A 24,714-nucleotide genomic window follows, 5' to 3' on the forward strand; every position below is an offset into this window, starting at 1 on the left:
CTCCCTCTGCCTGTGTCTCTGCCTCTCTCTCTCTCTCTCTCTGTGACTATCATAAATAAATAAAAATTAAAAAGAAATCCAAACCATAGCAGACTCCAAACAGAGGATCCAACTAAGCTACACCCAGACTCTTGACCCACAGAAATTGCACAGTACATAACTGTTAAATAGTGAATATATGTAACTATTCCTATTTTAGAACCAGTCAATATTAGAAACCAAACTTAAAGTATCCATATCTATTATATGACTACAATTTCTGAAGTATCTCTTTGATCAATTATTCATCTACTAAGAGAGAGAGAGAGAGAGAGAGAGGTGATAGATAAATACGTATTATGTGCTAGGAATAATGCTTCATGCTGAGGCCAAATAGTAAGCAAAACCAGACATAGTCTTGCCTTTGTAAACTTTATCATCTAGTGGTAGAGAGAGAAACTATTCAATTCAATATATACTCACTTATAACAAGGGGACCACTATAAACTCTAAGAGAAGAAACTTATCCTAAGGGGAGTTCACATTCATAGAGGTCAAAAAGTTTCTCTGGGTGAAGATGAGTAATAAGATCTTTTTAGGTTAAGGAAGGAAATACATACAGAGACTTTGTAAATTCTGATAAGCTCCACATTCTGTGGAGCTTTTGAAGGCCCTTGAAAAAAACTAAGCAAGAATGGGACATGAACTTATTTGCATTCCAAGGAGATCACCTTGGCTATGTAGTAGAGAATGGATTAGAGAAGGCCAGATTGGATACAGACAAACTCATTAAAGAAGATACTGCAACAATCAAGGTAAATTATGATGACACAATAAAGATAGAAAAGGTGACAGAATGTAATAGAAATGAATAAACATGCTAAGATGAGAATCACAGATGTTGGTGATGCACTGGTTTTCTACTAGGGCAGTAACATGCTAAGATGACCCACAATAAGTCATGCTTTTATATAATCTACTTTCCTTGAGTACAGGTAAAATTTATGACTTGCTTCTAACCAACAGAATATGGCAAAAGTAATGGGATTTCACTCTTTATTACATTATGTCATAGAAGATAGTCTTAACAAACTGAAAAGGAGGGATTCCTTTTGACAGCCTTGAAGAACCAAATGCCATAATGAAAACTGCTTATAGAGAGGGCCAGGTGGTAGAGAACTGTAGGCAGCCTCTAGGGCCTGAGGACAGTCTCCACACAATAATCAGCAAACAGCCAGGGTCCTCAGTCATACAGCCACAAGGAAATGAATTTTACTAAGAACCAAAAAGACCCTAAAGTATATTCTTCTCTAGTCAAGCCCTCAGATGAGAGTAAAGCCCTGCTGACACCCTGACTGCTGCTTTATGGGATCCTCAGCAGATGAACCAACTAAGCTGTGTCCGGACCCACAGAAACTATCACATAATAAATGTGTGCTGCTCTAAGCTGCTATATTTGTGGTAATTTGTTATATGACAATAGTACATATAGATAAAGGGAGATGATACCTAGGTTCTGGCTTGCATAACCAGTGTGGGTCAATTAATGAACAAGTAATGATAAACATGCAAGTTTAGAGGCAGGGGTTCCACAGTGAGTTTTGCTTTGGGCATGTTGAATTTGAAGTTCCTCAAGATACATAAAAGGCATGCCAATTAGACAATTATATTTATGGGGCTGGAGCGCAAGAGATGCCTCAGGTTAGGTCAGTAGTGATTTTGCCCCTCGGGAACATTTAACAATGTCTAGAAACATTTTTTTTTAATTGTCACAACTGAGGGTTATTACTGAGGTTGAGTGGGAGAAGCCAAGAAGTTGCCAAACATTCCATAATACACAAGACAGATCTCCTTACCTGCCCCCAAACTCACAAAATTTCAATAATGTTAAGGCTGATAAACTGAACTAGATAATTAATTTATACATTTTTGTGTAGATGATGTATGTATGAGTAGGTGGGCATGGATTAAACTGTCTAGACAAAAGCATAGTAAAAAGTCAAGACAATTTAGAATTGAGCCTTGAGCCTTCAGGAAGGTCAACATTTTATGGGTAGGTAGAGAAAGATCAACCCAAAGATGGAATTGCAAGGAAAGTAGAAGAAAAAGGACTATATTACACAAAAGTTTGAGTTCTTCCAAAACTTGTCTTAGGTTCTTCCCTTCTAGGCTGTACTTTCCTTCAATGAGCTCATCCACTATTGAGTTTCAAAAGAATTGAGTATTCCAGGGTTAATCCCAAACCTTGGCTGTTATAAAACTCAGTAGTGCATGATTTGATTCCTATTACTATGTTCTCAGACACCTGTGGATTAGTATGAAAAAATCACCCAAGTTGATTTCAGTCCTTAATTGGGAAGAGATTTATGTATGCATCTACAAGCCAAGGAACATCAAAGGATTGCTGGCCACCATCAGAAATTAGGGGAGAGGCATATAACAGATTCTCCCTCAGACCCCTCAGAAGGAATTAACACTACCAATATTTTAATTTCAGCTTTCTATCCTTCAAAACTGTGAGACAAAAAAATTCCGTTGTTTTAAGTCATTCAATATATGGTACTTTGTTAAGACAGCCCCCTAAGGAAACAAATAAAGGAGGTCAGAGCAGTGTTTTGGAAGAGTGGAATTAGGGAAATGTATTAAAGATGCATAGGAGAAAATACGTTCTGGAGATATTTATGATATAATATTGGCAGATGTTGGTAATTGACCAGAGATTGTGAATGGGGTTATGGAAAGAGTCCAGGATGACTTCTGGTTCTTAAGGGAGACATGGGTGAACCCAAATGATAAATAAATATTGAAGAATCTACTTCAAGGGCGACATGAGTTCATTTTTTCAAAGGATTTAAATAATAAAGTAAAGGAAAAGATAGGGGATTCAAAAAATAAATTATGGGAACACTGGGCAAGTGATAGGTGTCTAGTAGTTATCCATCCAGGGGCAAGTGATCATCAGTGAGAGTCTTAATATCCTCAAGTTCTCAGCAAACAGGCGCCAATCTCTACTGGGAAAGCTTAATGTGTTCTGGTGAGAAACAAGCCTCAGGGTCCTAGGGCTGTCTATGTCCAGATATAGACAACTGAGGGCTCATCCTTTCATATACAAGGTTGAGCTCAGTCCAGCCTTAAGAGTCAGGGTTCTTTGGCCACATAAAGGAGAACCTCAAATTGGGAGAAATGAAAACTGAAAAGAATATCAGCATAGCACTTTAGCTTTTAATCTGTTCTGTTCTTCTTCAAAGTTATACTTTTCTTTCCATGACCCCAAGATTCTTCACTTGCTACATACCATAAGTGAATACTACAAAAAGCATTAGATCCCGAGATGTTAAATTTCCAAGATGTTTGTCTTGAATTAATACTGGCATTTAAGTATTATATAAAAGTCTTTGAAACCTAAAGTGATAGTGAGGGAGAGATTTTTGGATAAGAGTTGCTAAGACCTGGCAGTCTGCAGCTCATATACTGGAAGTCAAAACTACTCTATCTACTTAAAAAGCTCTTCATACTTATACTTTCCTTCCTCCAACTCCTATTACTTCCTGTGCTGGCTTTAAGTCTCATTTTAATACATTTATATTAATCTAATTTCTGCTATTGACTGTAAACTCCTTGAGGACTGAAAATAGGTCATCTATAACTCTATTTTTGGCCCCCCAAAATAGCACAGTGCTCTGAAAAAGCTGACATTTATTAAAGGTTTGTTGAATGAATGGATTAGTTTTCAAGGTTACTCAGTCTAATAAGTAAAAGACTCCATCAGCAAAGTATCTGGTGTCTTACCTGTTTTGGATTAATTTCAGCTACTTCGACAGTGACTTAGGGCATTCCTTGCAGTTTGCTTAAAATGATAAATAGTCTGTGGTTTAAATACCATAACTGGTATTTTTATCATTCTCTCTTTTGAAAATTTTGTGTCATGTCAGGCAAGATAGATTTTCATTGTATGAGCATAAATTACAATACAGATAATATAGATTGGTTCTAGGTGTGATAAAAAAAAAACAGAACTGCAAATGACATTTAAAATCTTAGGTCCACATTCTGCAATCACTAGATTATGGAATTTTTTTCCCTCTGAATGTATTGTATCACTTATTCATTCATTCTATTTACCTGTTATTTCAGGAAAAGTTTTTAAAGTGGTAAAATAGCTTCAATATTTCATTTAAATAATTTACCATTTTCAGAAAAGTATATAAAATATTTGGCACAGAACAAGAAATTTTATGCATATTAAAATAAAACCATTCTCTTACTTTTGTCATAGCCAAAGATTACATGTGATAGAATTAAAGTATAAAAATATTACTTTCATATAATAGAAATAGAAACCACTGCGATTTAAATCAAATAGTAAAATATTCAAGTGAACATCAATTTTGCGATAGTCACATAAGGCTTAAAATAAAATTTATCTTTTATTGTGTCTAAGGAAGATCTGCACCCAATCTGACATCATGTGGTGAAAGTTTTACCTAAAGCAATATGTACAAGAGACTGTTTTTTTTTTTTGTCAGTGTAATCCTTAAGGAATGAATCTAAAATCTCCATCATTTCAGTTCTTAATATGTAACTTTTTTGTATTATTTGTAATTTTCAAGTGATCCTAAGATTCTCTTTTATCTATATATTTGGTGTCATGGCAAAAGCTTTCTCTATTTCTTTCTCTCCTTTCATAATTCCTTTTTTTCATTAACTGATGGAAAACTTAAATTGGTGGCTCACTCTTCATATGCATAGCCCTCTATGGTATATGTTTTCATAGAAGTCACAGTCCTAGATCCATTTTATCTTTATTTTTTACCCATTTTCATTCCTTTTTTTTTTAGTTTTTTTATTGGAGTTCAATTTGCCAACATACAGCATAATACCCAGTGCTCATCCCGCCAAGTGCCCCCCTCAGTGCCCATCACCCAGTCACCCCAACCCCCCCGGGCCCACCTCCTCTTCCACTACCCCTTGTTCATTTCCCAGAGTTAGGTGTCTCTCATGTTTTGTCACCCTCACTGATATTTTCACTCATTTTCTCTCCTTTCCCTTTATTCTCTTTCACTAATTTTTATATTCCCCAAATGAATGAGACCATATAATGTTTGTCCTTTTCTGATTGACTTATTTCACTCAGCATAATACCCTCCAGGTCCCTCCACATCGAAGCAAATAGAGGGTATTTGTCGTTTCTAATGGCTGAGTAATATTCCATTGTATTCTTGTTTCTAATTTATATTTGCTTGTTAAAAGGTGCCTTAAATCATTAGTGGAATAAGTTAGAATATAATTAATTCATAATTTTTAAAAGCCAAGAGAAAGTCTCCTTAAATGTGCAGAGATATAGCTGTAGTTTTAATTTTTTAAAACTTATCTTTGACTATTCTATCTTTTAAGTTACTTTTTTTAAAGTAGTATGCTTGGGGAATTTTACACTAGCCCAACCACGAATGGCTGAGTAGACAAAGACGACTGAGGTCTCACCTTCTCCTTTACAAGGCTGACCTCAGTACCTGAAGGTTTGCATGTCCTGAAGGTAATGTTTAATAATGATACCTTGGATTTTTTCCCACTTCTATTGGGACATAACTGACATATAACATTGTATAAAGTCAAGTTGTGAAAGATGTTGATTTGATATGCTTATACTTTGCAAAATGATCAACACTGTGGCCTTAACCAACACCTCCATTGCATCACATAATTACCATTACCCTTTTGTAATGAAAACATTTAAGATTTAGTTTCTTAGCAACTCTCAAGTATATAATACAGTATTATTAACTATAGTTATGAGGGTGTACATTATATTCCTGGAACTCATTCATCTTTTAACTGTAAGTCTACATTCTTTGACCAATATCTCCTCATTTCTCCCACCTTCCAGCCTCTGGTAACCACCATTCTATTCACTGCTTCTTTACTTCTGGCATTTTAAAATTCCACATATAAGTGATACCATATAGTATTTGTTTTTTTATCTCTGATTTATTTCAATTAGCATAATGACCTCAAGGTCCATCCATCTTGTCCCAAGTGACAGAACTTCCTTTCTTCTCATGGCTGAATAATAATAATAATAATAATCCTCTTTATCCATTTATCTATTGATGGAAACAGGTTATTTCCATATCTTGGCTTAATTAATTAATTAATATGGGAGTGCAGATATCTCACTGAAATCCTGTTTTCTTCTCCTTTGGGTACATACACAGAAATGGAATGCTGAATCATACAGTAGTTCTATATTTAATTTTTTATGGAACTTCTATGCTGTTTTCCATGGTAAATGAATTAGTTTACATTCCCGTCAACAGTACACAAAGGTTGCCTTTGCTCCACATTCTTGTTAACATTTATTATTTCTTGTCTTTGATAATAGCCATTCTAATAGCCTTAAGGTGATATCTTATTATGGTTTTGATGTACATTTCCCTGATGATTATTGATGTTGAGCACCTTTTCATGTATCTGTATGACTTTCTTGGAAAAATGTCTATTTCGAACTTCTGCCCATTTTTTAAAGTCAGATTGTTTAGTTTATTATTATTCTTGAGTTAAGTTCTTTATATATTTTGAATGTTTCCCCCTTATTAGATATATGATTAGCAAATAATTTTCCATTCCAAAGGTTACTTTTTCATTTTATGGATGGCTTCTTTCGCTGTGAGAAGCTTTTTAGTGTGATATAGCACCACTTATTAATTTTGCCTTAATTGCTTGTGCTTTTGGTGTCGTGTGTAAAAAAAAAAAGTGTGAGGGAGATTTTTCCCCATGTTTTCTGCTAGCAGTTTGGTAGTATCAGGTGCTATATTTAAGTCTTTAAGCCATTTCCAGTTAATTTTTGTGATGGTGCAACGTAGGGATCCAATTCCATTCTCTTCATATGGTGACATATGAAGTTTCCCAACACCATTTGTTAAGGAGACTATCCTTTCTTCAATGACAACTTCTGGCTCCTTTGTGAGGTATTAGTTGGCTGTATATCTGAGGGTGAATTTCTAGACCCACTGTTCCATTCTATTGGTCTATGTGTCTGTTTTTATGCCAATACTATATTGTTTTAATTAATTGTACCTTTGTATAGTTTATTTTTTTAATAATAAATATATTTTTTATTGGTGTTCAACTTGCCAACATACAGAATAACACCCAGTGCTCATCCCATCAAGTGCCCCACTCAGTGCCCGTCACCCATTCACCCCACCCCCCGCCCTCCTCCCCTTCCACCACCCCTAGTTCGTTTCCCAAGTTAGGAGTCTTCATGTTCTGTCTCCCTTTATATTTCCTACCCATTTCTTCTCCCTTCCCTTCTATTCCCTTTCACTATTATTTATGTTCCCCAAATGAATGAGAACATATAATGTTTCTCGTTCTCGGATTGACTTATTTCACTCAGCATAATAGCCTCCAGTTCCATCCACATTGAAGCAAATGGTGGGTATTTGTCATTTCTAATGGCTGAGGAATATTCCATTGTATACATAAACCACATCTTCTTTATCCATTCATCTTTCGATGGACACAGAGGCTCCTACCACAGTTTGGCTATTGTGGATATTGCTGCTAGAAACATCGGGGGGCAGGTGTCCCGGCCTTTCATTGCATCTGTATCTTTGGGGTAAATCCCCAACAGTGCAATTGCTGGGTCGTAGGGCAGGTCTATTTTAACCCTTTGAGGAACCTCCACACAGTTTTCCAGAGTGGCTGCACCAGTTCACATTCCCACCAACAGTGTAAGAGGGTTCCCTTTTCTCCACATCCTCTCCAACATTTGTGGTCTCCTGCCTTGTTAATTTTCCCCATTCACACTGCTGTGAGGTAGTATCTCATTGTGGTTTGGATTTGTATTTCCCTGATGGCAAGTGATGCAGAGCATATTCTCATGTGCGTGTTGGCCATGTCTATGTCTTCCTCTGTGAGATTTCTCTTCATGTCTTTTGCCCATTTCATGATTGGATTGTTTGTTTCTTTGGTGTTGAGTTTCATAAGTTCTTTATAGATCTTGGAAACTAGCCCTTTATCTGATACGTCATTTGCCAATATCTTCTCCCATTCTGTAGGTTGTCTTTGAGTTTTGTTGACTGTATCCTTTGCTGTGCAAAAGCTTCTTATCTTGACGAAGTCCCAATAGTTCATTTTTGCTTTTGTTTCTTTTGCCTTCGTGGATGCATCTTGCAAGAAGTTCCTGTGGCTGAGTTCCAAAAGGGTGTTGCCTGTGTTCTCTTCTAGAACTTTGATGGAATCTTGTCTCACATTTAGATCTTTCATCCATTTTGAGTATATCTCTGTGTATGGTGCAAGAGAGTGGTCTAGTTTCATTCTTCTGCATGTGGATGTCCAATTTTCCCAGCACCATTTATTGAAGATACTGTCTTTCTTCCAATGGATAGTCTTTCCTCCTTTATCGACTATTAGTTGACCATAAAGTTGAGGGTCCACTTCTGGGTTCTCTATTCTGTTCCATTGATCTATGTGTCTGTTTTTGTGCCAGTACCACACTGTCTTGATGACCACAGCTTGGTAGTACAACCTGAAATCTGGCATTGTGATGCCCCCAGATATGGTATTCTTTTGTAAAATTCCCCTGGCTATTCGGGGTCATTTCTGATTCCACACAAATCTTAAAATAATTTGTTCTAACTCTCTGAAGAAAGTCCATGGTTTTTTAATAAGGATTGCATTAAACGTGTAAATTGCCCTGGGTAACATTGACATTTTCACAATATTAATTCTGCCAATCCATGAGCATGGAATATTTTTCCATCTCTCTGTGTCTTCCTCAATTTCTTTCAGAAGTGTTCTATAGTTTTCAGGGTATAGATCCTTTACATCTTTGGTTAGGTTTATTCCTAGGTATCTTATGCTTTTGGGTGCAATTGTCAATGGGATTGACTCCTTAATTTCTCTTTCTTCAGTCTCATTGTTAGTCTATAGAAATGCCACTGACTCTGGGCATTGATTTTGTATCCTGCCACGCTACCAAATTGCTGTATGAGTTCTAGCAATCTTGGGGTGGCAGGAGGCTTTTGGTTTTTCTATGTAGAGTATCATGTCATCGGCGAAGAGGGAGAGTTTGACTTCTTCTTTGCCAATATTAATGCCTTTAATGTCTTTTTGTTGTCTGATTGCTGAGGCTAGGACTTCCAGTACTATGTTGAAGAGCAGTGGTGAGAGTGGACATTCCTGTCTTGTTCCTGATCTTAGGGGAAAGGCTCCCAGTGCTTCCCCATTGAGAATTATATTTGCTGTGGGTTTTTCGTAGATGGCTTTTAAGATGCTGAGGAATGTTCCCTCTATTCCTACACTCTGAAGAGTTTTGATCAGGAATGATGCTGTATTTTCTCAAATGCTTTCTCTGTATCTAATGAGAGGATCATATGGTTCTTGGTTTTTCTCTTGCTGATAGGATGAATCACATTGATTGTTTTACGAGTGTTGAACCAGCCTTGTGTCCCGGGAATAAATCCTACTTGGTCATGGTGAATAATTTTCTTAATGTACTATTGGATCCCAATGGCTAGTATCTTGGGGAGAATTTTTGCATCCATGTTCATCAGGGATATTGGTCTGTAATTCTCCTTTTTAGTGGGGTCTTTGCCTGGTTTTGGAATTAAGGTGATACTGGCCTCACAGCATGAATTTGTAAGTACTCCATCTCTTTCTATCTTTCCAAACAGCTTTAGTAGAATAGGTATGGTTTCTTCTTTAAACGTTTGATAGAATTCCCCAGAGAAGCCATCTGGCCCTGGACTTTTGTGTCTTGGGAGGTTTTTGATGACTGCTTCAATTTTCTCCCTGGTTATTGGCCTGTTCAGGTTTTCTATTTCTTCCTGATCCAGTTTTGGTAATTTGTGGCTTTCTAGATATGCGTCCATTTCTTCTAGATTGCCTAATTTATTGGCGTATAGCTGTTCATAATATGTTTTTAAAATCGTTTGTATTTCCTTGGTGTTGGTAGTGATCTCTCCTTTCTCATTCATGATTTTATTAATTAGAGTCTTTTCTCTTTTGCTTTTAATAAGACTGGCTAATGGTTTATCTATCTTATTAATTCTTTCAAAGAACCAACTCCTGGTTTTGTTGATCTTGCAACAGTTCTTCTGGTCTCGATTTCGTTGAGTTCTGCTCGAATCTTTATTAACTCTCTTCTTCTACTGGGTGTAGGATCTATTTGCTGTTTTTTCTCTAGCTCCTTTAGGTGTAAGGTTAGCTTTTGTATTTGAGTTCTTTCCAGTTTTTGGATGGATGCTTGTATTGCGATGTATTTTTCCTCCTCAGGACTGCTTTTGCTGTATCCCAAAGATTTTGAATGGTTACATCTTCATTCTCATTAGTTTCCATGAATCTTTTTAATTCTTCCTTAATTTCCTGGTTGACCCTTTTATATTTTAGCAAGATGGTCCTTAACCTCCACGTGTTTGAGGTCCTTCCAAACTCCTTGTTGTGATTTAGTTCTAATTTCAAGGCATTATGGTCTGAGAATATGCAGGGGACGATCCCAATCTTTTGGTATCAGTTCAGACCCAATTTGTGACCCAGTATGTGCTCTATTCTGGAGAAAGTTCCATGTGCACTTGAGAAGAATGTGTATTCAGTTGAGTTTGGATGTAAAGTTCTGTAGATATCTGTGAAATCCATCTGGTCCAGTGTATCATTTAGAGCTCTCGTTTCTTTGGAGATGTTGTGTTTGGAAGACCTATCGAGTGTAGAAAGCGCTAGACTGAAGTCACCAAGTATAAGTGTATTATTATCTAAGTATGTCTTAAATTTGGTTATTAATTGATTGATATAATTGGCAGCTCCCACATTCGGGGCATATATATTGAGGATTGTTAAGTTCTCTTGTTGGATAGGTCCCTCTTCATCTCTCACTACAGTCTTCAGGGTGAATTTTAGTTTATCTGATATAAGGATGGCTACCCCTGCTTTCTTTTGAGGACCATTTGAATGGTAAATGGTTCTCCAACCTTTTATTTTCAGGCTGTAGGTGTCCTTCTGTCTAAAATGAGTCTCTTGTAAATAACAAATAGATGGGTCCTGCTTTTTTATCCAGTCTGAAACCCTGCGCCTTTTGATGGGGTCATTAAACCCATTCACGTTCAGAGGTATAATTGAAAGATATGAGTTTAGTGTCATCATGATATCTATTCAGTCCCTGTTTTTTAGGATTGTTCCATTGGACTTCTTCTTAAAGGGGAATTTTGAGAGTCCCCCTTAAAATTTCTTGCAGAGCTGGTTTGGAGGTCACATATTCTTTCAGTTCCTGCCTGTCTTGGAAGCTCTTTATCTCTCCTTCCATTCTGAATGAGAGCCTTGCTGGATAAAGTATTCTTGGTGGCATGTTTTCCTCATTTAGGACCCTGAATATATCCTGCCAGCCCTTTCTGGCCTGCCAGGTCTCTGTGGAGAGGTCTGCTGTTACCCTAATACTCCTCCCCATAAAAGTCAGGGATTTCTTGTCTCTTGCTGCTTTAAGGATCTTCTCTTTATCTTTGGAATTTGCAAGCTTAACTATTAAATGTCGAGGTGTTGAATGGTTTTTATTGATTTTAGGGGGGGATCTCTCTATTTCCTGGATCTGAAGGCCTGTTTCCATTCCTAGATTAGGAAAGTTTTCAGCTATGATTTGTTCAAATACATATTCTGGCCCTCTTTCCCGTTTGGCTCCCTCAGGAACCCTAATTAAACATAGGTTTTTCTTCCTCAGGCTGTCATTTATTTCCCTTAATCTATCTTCATGTTCTTTGAATTGTCTTTTTTCCTCAGTTTCCCTCTTGTCTTCTATGTCACTCACTCGTTCTTCCACCTCGTTAACCCTCATCGTTAGGACTTCTAGTTTGGATTGCATCTCATTCAATTGATTTTTAATTTCTGCCTGATTTGATCTAAGTCATGAAGTCTCTTGCATCCTTTATGCTTTTTTCTAGAGCCACCAGTAGCTTTATAATTGTGCTTGTGAATTGGCTTTCTGACATTGAATTGTAATCCAAATTTTGTAACTCTGTGGGAGAGAGGACTGTTTCTGAGTCTTTCTTTTGAGGTGAGGTTTTCCTTCTAGTCATTTTGCTCTGTGTAGAGTGGCCAAAAACAAGTTTATTGGGAAAAGGAGTAAAAGAGAGGAGAGAAAGAAGGAAAGAAACAAGAAAAAAAAAAAGAAGAAGAAAAGAAAAAAAGAAAAAGAGAAAGAAAAAGAAAGAAAGGGAAAAAAGGGGGTGGGGGAAGCAAACAGAAATCAAAAAGCAAAACAAACAAAAAAACAACAACCAAAAAAAAAAAAAAAAAACACGGGGGAGTATCTTCTGATTCTGTATACTTTAAGTCCCTTGACTTCCCCTGGAACTTGTCCGTCTAGCTGGCCTTCTGGGGGAGGGGCCTGTTGTGCTGATTCTCAGGTGTTAGTGCTTGGGGGAGCTGCCCTGCCCCCTGCCTGGTGTAGGGCTCAGTGAGCAGTGTTTATCCTGTTTATCTGGTGAGGCCACTGTGAGGCTCAGTGGGGGTTGTTTACCCTTTGTGGCCCCAGGAGGAACAACCCCAGTGGCGGGGCCAGCTCTGGAGCCCTGGAGTCAGCTCCCGCAGTAACTCCAGAGCTCTCCGTCTGCAGGGCCTGGAGGCTCCGGGGCGGGGCCGCTGATCTGCTCAGCTGGGGCAGGAGCGTCCTTGCGGTCCTGGGCCCTCCCGGCCTCTGCCTGTCCCGGTGGAGGCCGGATCCTGGGCTGTGTCCCGGCGCCCTGTGCTCCGGAGCCTGCGCTGGTGGATTCCCGCTCCCGCCCCGCAGCCCCCTCCGCGGAGCCGCCGCCCGAGCTCCCCGAGCTGCTCCCGCCCCGCAGCCCCCTCCGTGGAGCCTCTTCCTCTTCCCGAGCCCTCCGAGCTGCTCCCGCCCCGCAGCCCCCTCCGTGGAGCCACCCCCGAGCCCCCCCGAGCTGCTCCCGCCCCGCAGCCCCCTCCGCGGAGCCACCCCCGAGCCCCCCGAGCTGCTCCCGCCCCGCAGCCCCCTCCGCGGAGCCGCCCCCGAGCCCCCCGAGCTGCTCCCGCCCCGCAGCCCCCTCCGCGGAGCCGCCCCCGAGCCCTCCGAGCTGCTCCGGGTCCCGCCTGCCCGCTGCAGCCCTTAGGGAGCTCGGCGCACTCTCCTGGGCACGCAGTTGCTGTTACTGTCCCCGGGAGCCCGAGGGCATCCCCGCCCTCCTGGGTCCTGCTCCACCTCCCTGCGAGCCCCTTTCCCCCGGGAAGGTCGGTGCAGCTCCTGCGTCTCCGGGACGGGGCTCTCCTGTCCTGGGGACACTCGCCCCGGCCTCAGCCCGGCTCCTCGTGGGGCCCCTCCCCCTTGGAGGCCTTTTGTGTCTTTCTTTCTTTTTCCCCGTCTTTCTACCTTGATAGAAGCGCGAACTCTTCTCACTGTAGCATTCCAGCTGGTCTCTCTTTAAATCTCAGGCCGAATTCGTAGATTTTCAGGATGATTTGAAGGTTGTCTAGGTAATTAGGTGGGGACAGGTGACTTGGGGCCCCTCCTCCCTTGTATAGTTTCAAATCAGAAAGTGTAATGCCTCCAGCTTTGTTCCTCATTCTCAGGATTGCTTTGACTATTTGGTGTCTTTTTCATTTCATACAAGTTTTCGGATAGTTTATTTCCAAGGAAAATGCCACTGGAATTTTTTTTTTTTTTTTTTTTTTTTTTTTTTTTTTTGCCACTGGAATTTAATAGTGATTGCACTGAATCTATAGATGGCTTTGGGTAGTATGGACATTTAACAATATTAATTCTTCTGACCCATTAACATGGGATATTTTTCTAATTGTTTGTGTCTTTAATTTCTTTCACCAAAGTCTTAAGGTTTTCATTGTACAGGTCTTTCACCTCCTTGGTTAAATTTATTCCTAAGTATTTTATTGTTTTTGATACTGTTGTGAAGTTTTTTCATTTCTTTTTTGAGCTGTTTTGTTGTTAGTCTGTAAAAACACCACTGATTTGTTAGTTTTATATACTGCAACTTTACTGAATTCCTTGATTAATTCCAACAGGTTTTTGATTGAATCTATGATTTTCTATATATAAAATTATATCATGTGCAATAAAGACAATTTTACTTCTTCATTTCTCATTTAGATGCTTTTTATTTTTATTTCGTCATCTTGCCTAATTGCTCTAACTAGGACTTTCAGTACTATGCTGAATAAGAGTGATGAGAGTGGGCACCATTGTCTTGTTATAGATCTTAGAGGAAAAGTTTTCAAATTCTCACCATTGAGTGTGATGTTAGCTCTGACCTTTGCCTTATATGAGCTTTACTATGTTAAGATATGTTCCCTCTAATCTAAATTATTGAGACTTTTTATCATGAAAGATTATTTGCCAAATGCTTTTTATGCATCTTGAGATGATATGATTGTTTTCTTTCATTCTGTTAATGTGGTATCACATTTATTGATTTGCATATGTTGAGTCATCCTTCCATCCCAGGAATAAATTGCACTTGATTATGGTGCATGACCTCCTAATGTGGTGTTGAATTTGATTTGTTAGTATTCTTTGAGAATTTTTGCAAGTATATTCATCAGAAATATTGGTCTATAACTTTCTTTTCATGTAGTGCCCTTATCTGGCTTTGATTTCTGGGTAATTTTCCTTCTGTTTCTCATTTCCAGTTTCACACCATTGTGATCAGAAAAGATACTGGGGGGGGGGGTGCCAGGGTGACGTAGTTGGTTATGTGTCTGACTCTTGATTCCAGCTCAGTTCATGATCTCAGGGTCATGAGATCAAGCACCGTGTTGGGCTCCATGCTCACTCAGCACAGAGTCTACTTGAGATTCTCCCTCAACCCTTCCCCCCATTCACACGCACTCTCTCTAAAAGAAAGGAATAAAATATTTTAAAAAAGAAAGAAAAGATACATGGTTTACTTGTTTTGTGGCCCATCATATGATCGATCCTAACAAATGTCTCAGGTGCACTTGTGAAGAACATGTATGCTGCTGCTGTTGGAAAAAAGTTCTATGTATGTCTGTTAGGCCTACTTGGGCTAAAAGAGGATTCATATCCAATATTTTCATACTAGTTTTCTATTTAGATGATCTATCCATTGTTGAAAGTTAAGGTATTGAGAGGTACTCCACTTTTATTGTATTGTTGCCTGTGTCTCCCTTCAGATATCTTAGTATTTGCTTAATATTTCTAGGTACTCTGACATTGGGTATGTATATATTTATGGCTATTATGTCATTTTGATAAATGACCCCTTTATAATTACAATCCTTTGTCTTTGTTAACATCTTTGGTTTAAAGTCTATTTTGTCTGATATAATGATAGGCATCTTACTCTCTTTGATTTCAACTTGCATGAAATATATTTTTTCTATCCCTTCAACTTTGTGCCTGTATCTGTCCTTAAAGCTGAAGTATGTTTCTTGTAAGTAGCACATTGAGTCTTGCTTTCTATCCATCTAGTCACTCTATGTCTTTTTTTTTAATATTTTATTTATTTATTCATGAGACACAGAGAGAGAGAGAGAGAGAGAGAGAGAGAGAGAGAGAGGCAGAGACACAGGCAGAGGGAGAAGCAGGCTCCATGCAGGGAGCCTGACGTGGGATTCAACCCCAGGACTCCAGAATCATGCCCTGGGCCGAAGGCAGGTGCTTAACTGCTGAGCCACCCAGGGATCCCCCACTCTTTGTCTTTTGATTGGAAAATTCAATCCATTTAGAGTAACTGTTGATGGGTACTTAACTAATACTATATTACTTTGACTATTTTGTACTTCCCTTATTCCTTTCTTTTCTATTGTTTCCTTTGGAAGCGTTAATGATTTTCTTTGTGAATTAATGAATTAATGATCAGTGATATGAACTAATTCCCTTCTCTTTATCTTTTGTGAATCTACTATAGGTTATTGCTTTGTGGTTACCATGGAGCTTGCATAAATATCCTATATATATGTAACAGTATATTTTACACTGGTCACAACTTCAATAACACAATAACTCTACCCTTTTACATTCCCCTTTTATGATTTAATGTCACTATTTACCTCTTTTTTACATTGTTATTCATTAACAAATTATAGTAATTATAGCTATTTTATATGCTCTTGTCACTTAACTTTATATTTAAGTGTTTATTACACCATATTATAATATTCTGAACTTAACTGTACATTTACCTTTACTCATGTTGTACATTTTCATGTTTTCATGTTACAAATTACCGTACTTTCATTTCAAATTAATGAACTCCTTTCAGCATTTTTTATGAGGCTGGTGGAGTGGTGATGAATTCCCTGAGCTTCTGTTTGTCTGGGAAAGTCTTTATTTTACCTTCATCTCTGAAAGATGAGTGTGCTGGATGTTCTTGGTTAGCAGTTTTTTTTTTTTCCTTTCAGCCATTGGAATATATCATCCCACTCTTTTCTGGCCTGTAAAGTTTCTGCTGAGAAATCTGTTGATGGTCTAACGGGGGTTTCTTTGTAGGTTATAATCTTCTCTGGCTTCTTTAAGGATTCTCTCTGTCTTTGATTTTGAGTTTTACTAAAATGTGTCTTGGAGAAAATCATTTGGAATTAAAATAATGAAGTTAATCTATTAGCTTCATGAATTTGTATGTCTAAATCTCTTCCCAAGTTTGTGGAGTTCTCAGTCCTTACTTCTTTAAATAAGCTTTCTACCCCCTTCCTCCTTTCTTCTCCTTGTAGAACTCTAATAATTAACATATTAGTTCTTTTTATATTGTCTCTTAGATCACATGGGCTTTCTTCACTCTTTTCCATGCTTTTCCTGTGCTTTCCTCTTACTGGGTGTTTTCAAAGTTTTTATCTTCTAACTCACAGATCTTTTTTTCTGTTGGATCTATTCTGAGGTTGATGATGTCTATTGAATTTTTTTTTCATTTCATTTCATTCCATTCATTGAATTCTTCACCTCCAGAATTTGTTTGGTTCTTTTTTATGATTTCTATTGCTTTGTTAAAAATTTCTCATTGTGTTCATATATTGTTTTCTTGATGTTACTGAATTATCTGTGTTTTCTGGTAGCTCACTGAATTTCCTCAAAACAGCTATTTTGAATTCTTTATTGAATAAATTATATCTCTCCATATCTTTGAATTCATTACTGGCAGATGACTGTAATAGTTTCATGATACCATGTTTCCTTGATTTTTCATGTTCCTTGGAGTTTTGTGTTGCTATCTTCACATTTGACATAGCAGTCACCTCCTCTAAACTTACCAACTGCCTTCAGGATAGAAATACTTTTCTCTCAGTCCTGTTAGAAATACTGACTTTTTCTCAGACCTTATATGAATATATCTGCTCCATACTTGTTATCCCCTCTTATGGCAGAAATCTGAAGCTTCTTTGTCTTCTCTCAATCCTACAATGCACAAGACTGGTTGCTGATATTCTCTCTTTCATTTTCTTGAGTTAACCATACAGATCAAGTTTGTGGTTTCCCTCTGACCTACAGACCCTGCCTTTCTTTCTCTGTATGCTCACTAGCCTTCTACTAAAACTCATTTTCCTTCCTCTCTGAAACAAGCAAAGAGGGCCAGCCAAAAAGTGGGGTGAAGTGTGTGGATCAGGCATGCAGGGGCTGGGGTGCCCAGGGCCAGGTGGGGCTATTCACACATAGGCTTCTCTAGCACTTCATGGATGGGCTTCTTGATGAGGTCACTCTGCAGTCAGCAGGAACTACATCCTTGAGAATCTACTGATGTCCTTTCCTGCCCCTAGCCATGGAGTTCCCAGTTTAGGACTCCAGATGCTGCTAGAGAGAAATGAGTTTCTTTGGCAGCACCCTGCACAGCTGGAGAAGCTAGTTACTCATTTCCAGCTCTATGTTTTGCCCACAAGAGAAATCTCTGGCCAAACAGGTCTCATTTAGTCCTAAACTGTGTGATCTTAGGGGACAGGTAATTTGGGCAAAGTCAAGCTATTCTTCTTATCCAAACTCATAATTTTTCCTGCTCCAAGAGAGTGCTGAAACTTCTCCTCTGGAAAGTCAGATTTCCACAAAGGCTCTCTTGTTTCTCTGTAAAAGACTACCCAAGTCAGTGCTCTCCAGGTGCTCCAGACCACTGCCGAGAGGGACTGGAACTGGTTCACAGACTACTTCAGGGTTCAGAGCTGGTACTGAGGTCCGCCAGGCTATTGCCCAATGCATAGATGGGCAAGACTCTTTCCAGGTCCCTTGGCATATGTTGCTGGATCGCACAACTTTCACTGAGGCACTTTTGTCCATGGATGAATGCCAAAGTTTTGTTTTGTTTTATGCTACCATGATGCTCACATTACTATCTCTTTGAGAAATGTCTTGATACTTACATATTAAAGGCAAAAGAAGATATTTTAAGGAAAAAAAAGAATCTTAAACAATAAATACACTATTTAGGCCAATCTGAGTAAAACATAACCCTCCCAAGTGTGTAAAAGAAGGTTATCACAGAAGAATGCTGATGGAGAACAGGACCTGGTAAACTCTAAGATACTGCTGCTGGATATACGCCACCTGGCTCGCTGGTACAGTCAATATTCTGTTGCTCAAAGGAGATAAAATGAGTTCAGGAATGTTCCTCCCAGAAGTCATTTATCCAGGTTTATTTCTGTCTGGTTGTGCTACATAATGCAATTAAATAATTAAACATATTAGGGACTCAAAACAAAGTAAACACACAGAAAATTAAATAAATAACTTTAGAAGTCAACATGTGCTTCATTGATGCTATCTCCAAATATCTGTTCTGGATCTCTAGTAAGACTTCAAACTAGTGATTGCCTAGAAAGGAGATGTGAAGGCAGGGAAGAGATAGAAAGCCTCTCTTCTATACCTCTCTCTTCCCTGGCCCAGGCCCAGTCCCAACACTCACTATAGGATTCAGATAATTATGTGCTCAGGACTCAAAATGAGAATACAAGTGTGGACTGACATGTAGGTTACAGGGCTCCTACCCACTTTGCTGCTTTAACTTCTAGTGTGCAATATACATTTGTGGGGATTTGGGGCAGTTATGTAATAGTACTGACATGTGTTTGGCTATGATCAAGTAAAACCTCTACATTTTCTAGACCTAAACTGTTTTTGAGTTGGCTCACCACCAGGTAAAACCACTCCCATTCTGCACTTAGGTGGTTGACTTTCCAGATATAAGGCTAAGATTGCATATTGGGTCCTATATGAATTATATCTCACTGTTTTGGGCCCATTCCAGTCTTTCCTCTAATTTTCTGAATTTTAATTTAAACATGTTAATTTTTCCTCAAGGCTTTAGGTAACTGCAAATGTAATTGTTCAACAATTATCAACACAGTGCTTTTTATGTGCTGGTAACTACGCAAGGGAATGTCACTGCAGAGATGAAAAAACAAAATTGATTTTACTTAAGCACCAGCATTGACAAAACTTATGTCTCCTTCACAATCATGGTATTTATGGTCTACTACTACTCTAGCTCACATATCCTATTGCTCTGTCCACACTGAACTTTTCAGCATTCATTTTCTTGAAAAGTATTTTCATATACTTGTATGTAGATCTTACTGGGTACTATTCCTTCTGTCTATTATATACTCCCTTGCTTCTTTTCTAGGCAAAGTCCTACTAACTTTTTCAGGACCTTGTTTAATGCTAACCTAGGGCCCTAGAGGACTAATTCTGAGCAAATTGGGGTCTCATACTCTCATTTACTTGGGTGGGGAAATCCAACGGCCATATTGAGCATGCTTCACACAGTCCCATTACCTTTCCTGGTCACCGCCCAAGCCACAGACTTCTTCAATCATTTTTCTCTCTCTTAAATTCATATCTCTGTACCATTCTATAATTCTTTTCACCGACCACACATTTTACCATTTTCCTCCTTCTTAAAAAGACCCCCCAAAAGCATTTTCATGAAAAATAAATTGACCTGCACTTTAGACATCTTCACTGAATATTTTCTCTGTGTCCTTACCTTAATTCAAACCTAGTCCTCTCATACAAAACTCATGAGTAAAATCTATTCATTTTCTCATATTCTGCTTTTTGTTGGAGTCAGGATTAGTTGTCATCCTCAGTGATGCCTCCAGATCTTTATGCCTACAGAATTCTCTGAGAACCTTTGATTTTTAAAGGCTTATGTGGTACTCCAGCCATCCACCCTCTATCTCTCATTAATATTCATCTACCAATCTTTTGATGATGCCCCAACATTCCCTGAAGGCTTTGCACTTCTCTCAGCATCATTTCCTTTCAACCAACTGCTATTACCATCTTGGGTGTCTCCAAGTCCAAAAGAATAATTTTGATCTCTTAGTTCTTCTACTTCCTCGCCTTCAGTAAACCTCACTTCAAAATTCTGCATTACTTACTATACAATTCTCACATCCATGCCCCAGACCTTGTGATCATCCATAACTCATCCACTACCAAAGTCTGAAACTCAAACAGCTACAGTACAGCTACCCATTATCCTAGTTCTACCACTCAGCTTTTCTCTCTCGTACTAGGTCTTAGATCTTGGCAAGGCAACCAGTTCCTAAATGTTTCTGCTTACTCCCTACCAATTAACCTGCTCATGTCTTGACTTGATTTCTTCTCATATTCAACTCCATAATGCATTACAACAATCACTCTTACCATATCCTGAACTTCCTTGCTTGTCCCTATACCATACACTCATTGATTTAAATTCAGTGTCTGCCTTCTGTATCTGGACAGTTGAACCAGCGAGAGAAAATAAGTAGTGTTATCACCATAGATCTACAGCCTCCAACACCAACAGCTCACTTACTCCTGTCTAGAAATACTTCTCGGTTTCACTAGTGAATGCTCTTTTCCCATCCCATGCAGCCATTTCAAAATGTCTCCACTCATCTCAAAGCTCTGGCTACATCCTTGTTCAATATAAAATAATAACCTTAATAGCACACAACAAAAATTAAAGCCAGTAGAAATAATTCTCTCAATCTTTTGTCATCATATCTACAAATATAACAGTATCTATATGCATGTTTTCTATCTTCCCTCTTGTTACCCTGTATCCAGGCATCTGGACACCTGGATACAGGTAATTTATCTTCTCCTGGTATGCATCATACCTAATAGCTTTTCATGGAACCAGCTCTGTTAATTACATTTTTCTATTTCCAGGGGGCTTTTCATCAGCATTTTCAAAATACTCTAATATTTTTTATCTAAGACAATAGAAACCTTTACTCAAACTAGTTTCCTTTTTACTCCAGAACTTCTGAAAGTGCTGCACACAGGCTTATGTTTGTGTCTAAACATTTAGTCCTCTACACATTATGAAACTAGACATTTCACTAAAATACCAGATCTTGCTAAGGTTGCAAATATTTTCTGATTGCTAAATCCAATGAAAACCCATCTGTCTTTGTCTTAACCCACTCATTCATTCAATAAATGCTTGCTGAACCCTTATTACATCAAAGCCCTGAACTAGGTGCTGAAATAGAAAAAAGACAATTGCTGTCCTTGTGAATATGAATTCTGACACATTACTCTGATAGTATGCTAACTACACACTGAAAGGTGGTCTTACTAAAAAAAAACTTCTTTGCACTCCTTTCCTAACTGTCTTTTAAACCTTGTAACCAGATCCCTAACAAACTTCAAGATGGCAACTATTTTCTTGAAGGTCAAAATGACCAAATTTCCTGTTTTTCCATTAGGTATCATATTTTGCTCCCCTACAATAATGTATATACTTTTGATGTTATCTTTTTTCTTCTATTATGATCATGTAAATTATGATACACTTAATAATAAGCCCTGTCAGCACAGGTTTTTTTTTTTAAGATTTTATTTATTTATGATAGACATAGAGAGAGAGAGGCAGAAACACAGGCAGAGGGAGAAGCAGGCTCCATGCCAGGAGCCCGACGTGGGACTCGATCCCGGGACTCCAGGATCGCGCCCTGGGCCAAAGGCAGGCGCTAAACTGCTGAGCCACCCAGGGATCCCCCAGCACAGGTTTTATGTTAAGTTCTCCTTTTGTTCCCCAGAGCCTTACACATTGAAGATTTCCAAAATATTGTTAAGTGAACACATTATCAGATAAATAGATATGTGTGTCTACAAGAGAAAATAATTTAGCATTAAGTACATAAATACCATCCCCCCCAAAAAAGAAAGGTGGTTATACTGAGTTCTATAGATTCCACGAGGCAAAAGAATCATTTCTATAATTTATGTTTTCACATCTTGCTGCCCTAACTCCCTATGACATCATATTTTCTTTTAATTCTAATTATAAAGTTAAGCAGAAATAAATTTAAACTTCTCACGTCTTAATTTTGGCACATAAACTAATCACAATCACTTTGATAAGAAAAATAATACAGAAACATGTAAACTTTTCAAAGACTTAGGCAAGATATTTTGAATGCTGCTAAGTTTCTGCCCATTCTTTTTAATTGAAAGATTGTGCTATAAAGATAAAATGAGTTGAAGAGCATAGCAATTATCTAGGAAATCAGATCAATTAAAACAGACAACTTGGATAATAGTGTTAGACTTTCCTGCAAAATACGTATAAAAGATCATTTGTTTCAACAACAACCTCTGCTTGTCATAATTTCACGTTTTAATAGCCTCTATGTACAAATATATTTCTAAATGTTTTTAATCCCTCAAATAATCTTGTTTTCAATGGAAAAGCACTTGGTGGGGCACTGCAACAACTGATGTCCAGTTAAAACATTTCTTTGGATGTTAAAGTTAAAACAAATAGTTCTAAAGCAAATAAATTTAGATCATTTTCTAACTGTACAATAAAATGCTAAAAGTACTGCATGCAGTTTTTGCTGTTTGAGTGTTACATTAAAAGACATTAAAGCAAAGAAGTTTATTTGCAGAACTTTTTCCTTTCTACTAGAAGATACAGTCCTGAGTGGGTTGAAATGATTCATTAATATTTTATGTCCTTTGTATCATGAAAACTGTTCTCATCAAATTAAATTTACAAATAAGACAAATTAGTCTTTAATACTATAATGTGAGTGAGATATTAAGTTGCTATTTTTCCCCCTTATTCCAGCAATTTGGGTTGTTATTAACTTTGAAGTGGCCATGCTTTTATTTCCACTAGACTTCCTTTTTTCTAAAAGAACATAATTTGATACTCTTTTTTAACAACTAGAATCTATTCAAAGAGGTAGATGAAACTAAAAGAAAGGAGTAAGGAAGGTAGGGAAAGTATCACAGGTATACAAATATGTGGTTAGGAATGACAAGAAGCCTTAAAGCTTAGGGCTTTGATGTGATTCAACTGCAGCCTAAGGGACTAGTAGTCTTTAAACAATCATTTTAATTTAGTTGTGGCTTGCCAATCACCTTTTGGTAATTCACCTGAATTAGCCCATTTTAATGCCAACAATTCTCTTCCTATGGACTTAAAGAATTAAAGACGTTGAAAACTCTGATCCACTCTATTGTTCACCTTCTCTTTTCCCATTATGCTATTATGGACACTTAAAGTTTATTAAATTATTGCCTACCTCTTAGTTAAATTATAAAATTGGCTTAAGTGTTATTAAATTCCTGGGATATTAATAACATGATCAAAGAGCAAAGCCCATCCCTTAAAATATAGTTTTCAAACTTTGGTTTCAAATTACCATCTAAAAAGTTTATGGCCTACTGGTGTCCTAAGCTCTCCTCCTCCATAATAATGGTGGGGTCTTTTTTAATTGATATTAGACTAAATCACAAGCCATGCCTCTGACCATGAAAGGAATTTGTAAACATAATATGGAAAGTATTATTTCTAAGGGGCTCCAGAGTGACTGACAGGCTTTCAATAGTAATTCTATAACAGAAATACATCAGAAAATCATTTGACATGACAAGAAATTAAATTATTTCATGACATTCTCCACTCCATATTATCTCTTTTCCTCCTTCATATTTAAACATAAATGCATTAATGTTTCTCAGATAATATCTTACATAGGGTAATTTAATTAATTCTCCTTTAGTGTACATGTGTATTGTGTCCTAATAAATGTAAAGAGTAGTGATCAGATATTCTTCAAGTAAGAATTTTATTATTCTCATTGTAGTTTGGATAACTTAAAACAATGCTGTTGACTTAGAATAAGTTATTTTTTTAAGTTAAGAAAACTTATTGCTACCAATCACACTCATTCAATAAATATCTGTTAGGTGCCTATTGCATATAGACATTATGCTACCTCCAGGGAACCTTTCTAGAAGCCAAGAGTTTACTTGGGGGTGAAACTGTCTAACAATGGTATAGCTTCTAAAAGATCCTTATCCAGGTCAATCAAATAATGACACAAACTCTTGAGTACTGCACAAATTAAAATCAACAAAAATAAAATGTTAGAAAAAAGTGAACTTGCATTTTAGACTATCATTTGAATTAAACATAAAAAATAGTGAAAGGGAATAAAAGGGAAAGGAGAAAAAATAAGTGGGAAATATCAGAAAGGGAGACAGAACATGAAAGACTCCTAACTCTGGGAAACGAACTAGGGTGGTGGAAGGGGAGGTGGGTGGGGGTGGGGATGACTGGGTGACGGGCACTGAGGTGGGCACTTGACGGGATGAGCACGGGGTGTTATTCTATATGTTGACAAACTGAACACCAATAAAAAATAAATTTATATTAAAAATGCTATAAAGGAGTAATACTTTTTTACTTTAAGGAGTATGGACTACAAAATATTTAGAGAAATGCATCACAAAGCAGCACCAGTAAGAATGAGCAGGCAGGAGAATTGATA

This window comes from Canis lupus, unplaced genomic scaffold (assembly GCF_011100685.1).
Source record: "Canis lupus familiaris isolate Mischka breed German Shepherd unplaced genomic scaffold, alternate assembly UU_Cfam_GSD_1.0 chrUn_S1890H2089, whole genome shotgun sequence".
Lineage (NCBI taxonomy): Eukaryota > Metazoa > Chordata > Mammalia > Carnivora > Canidae > Canis > Canis lupus.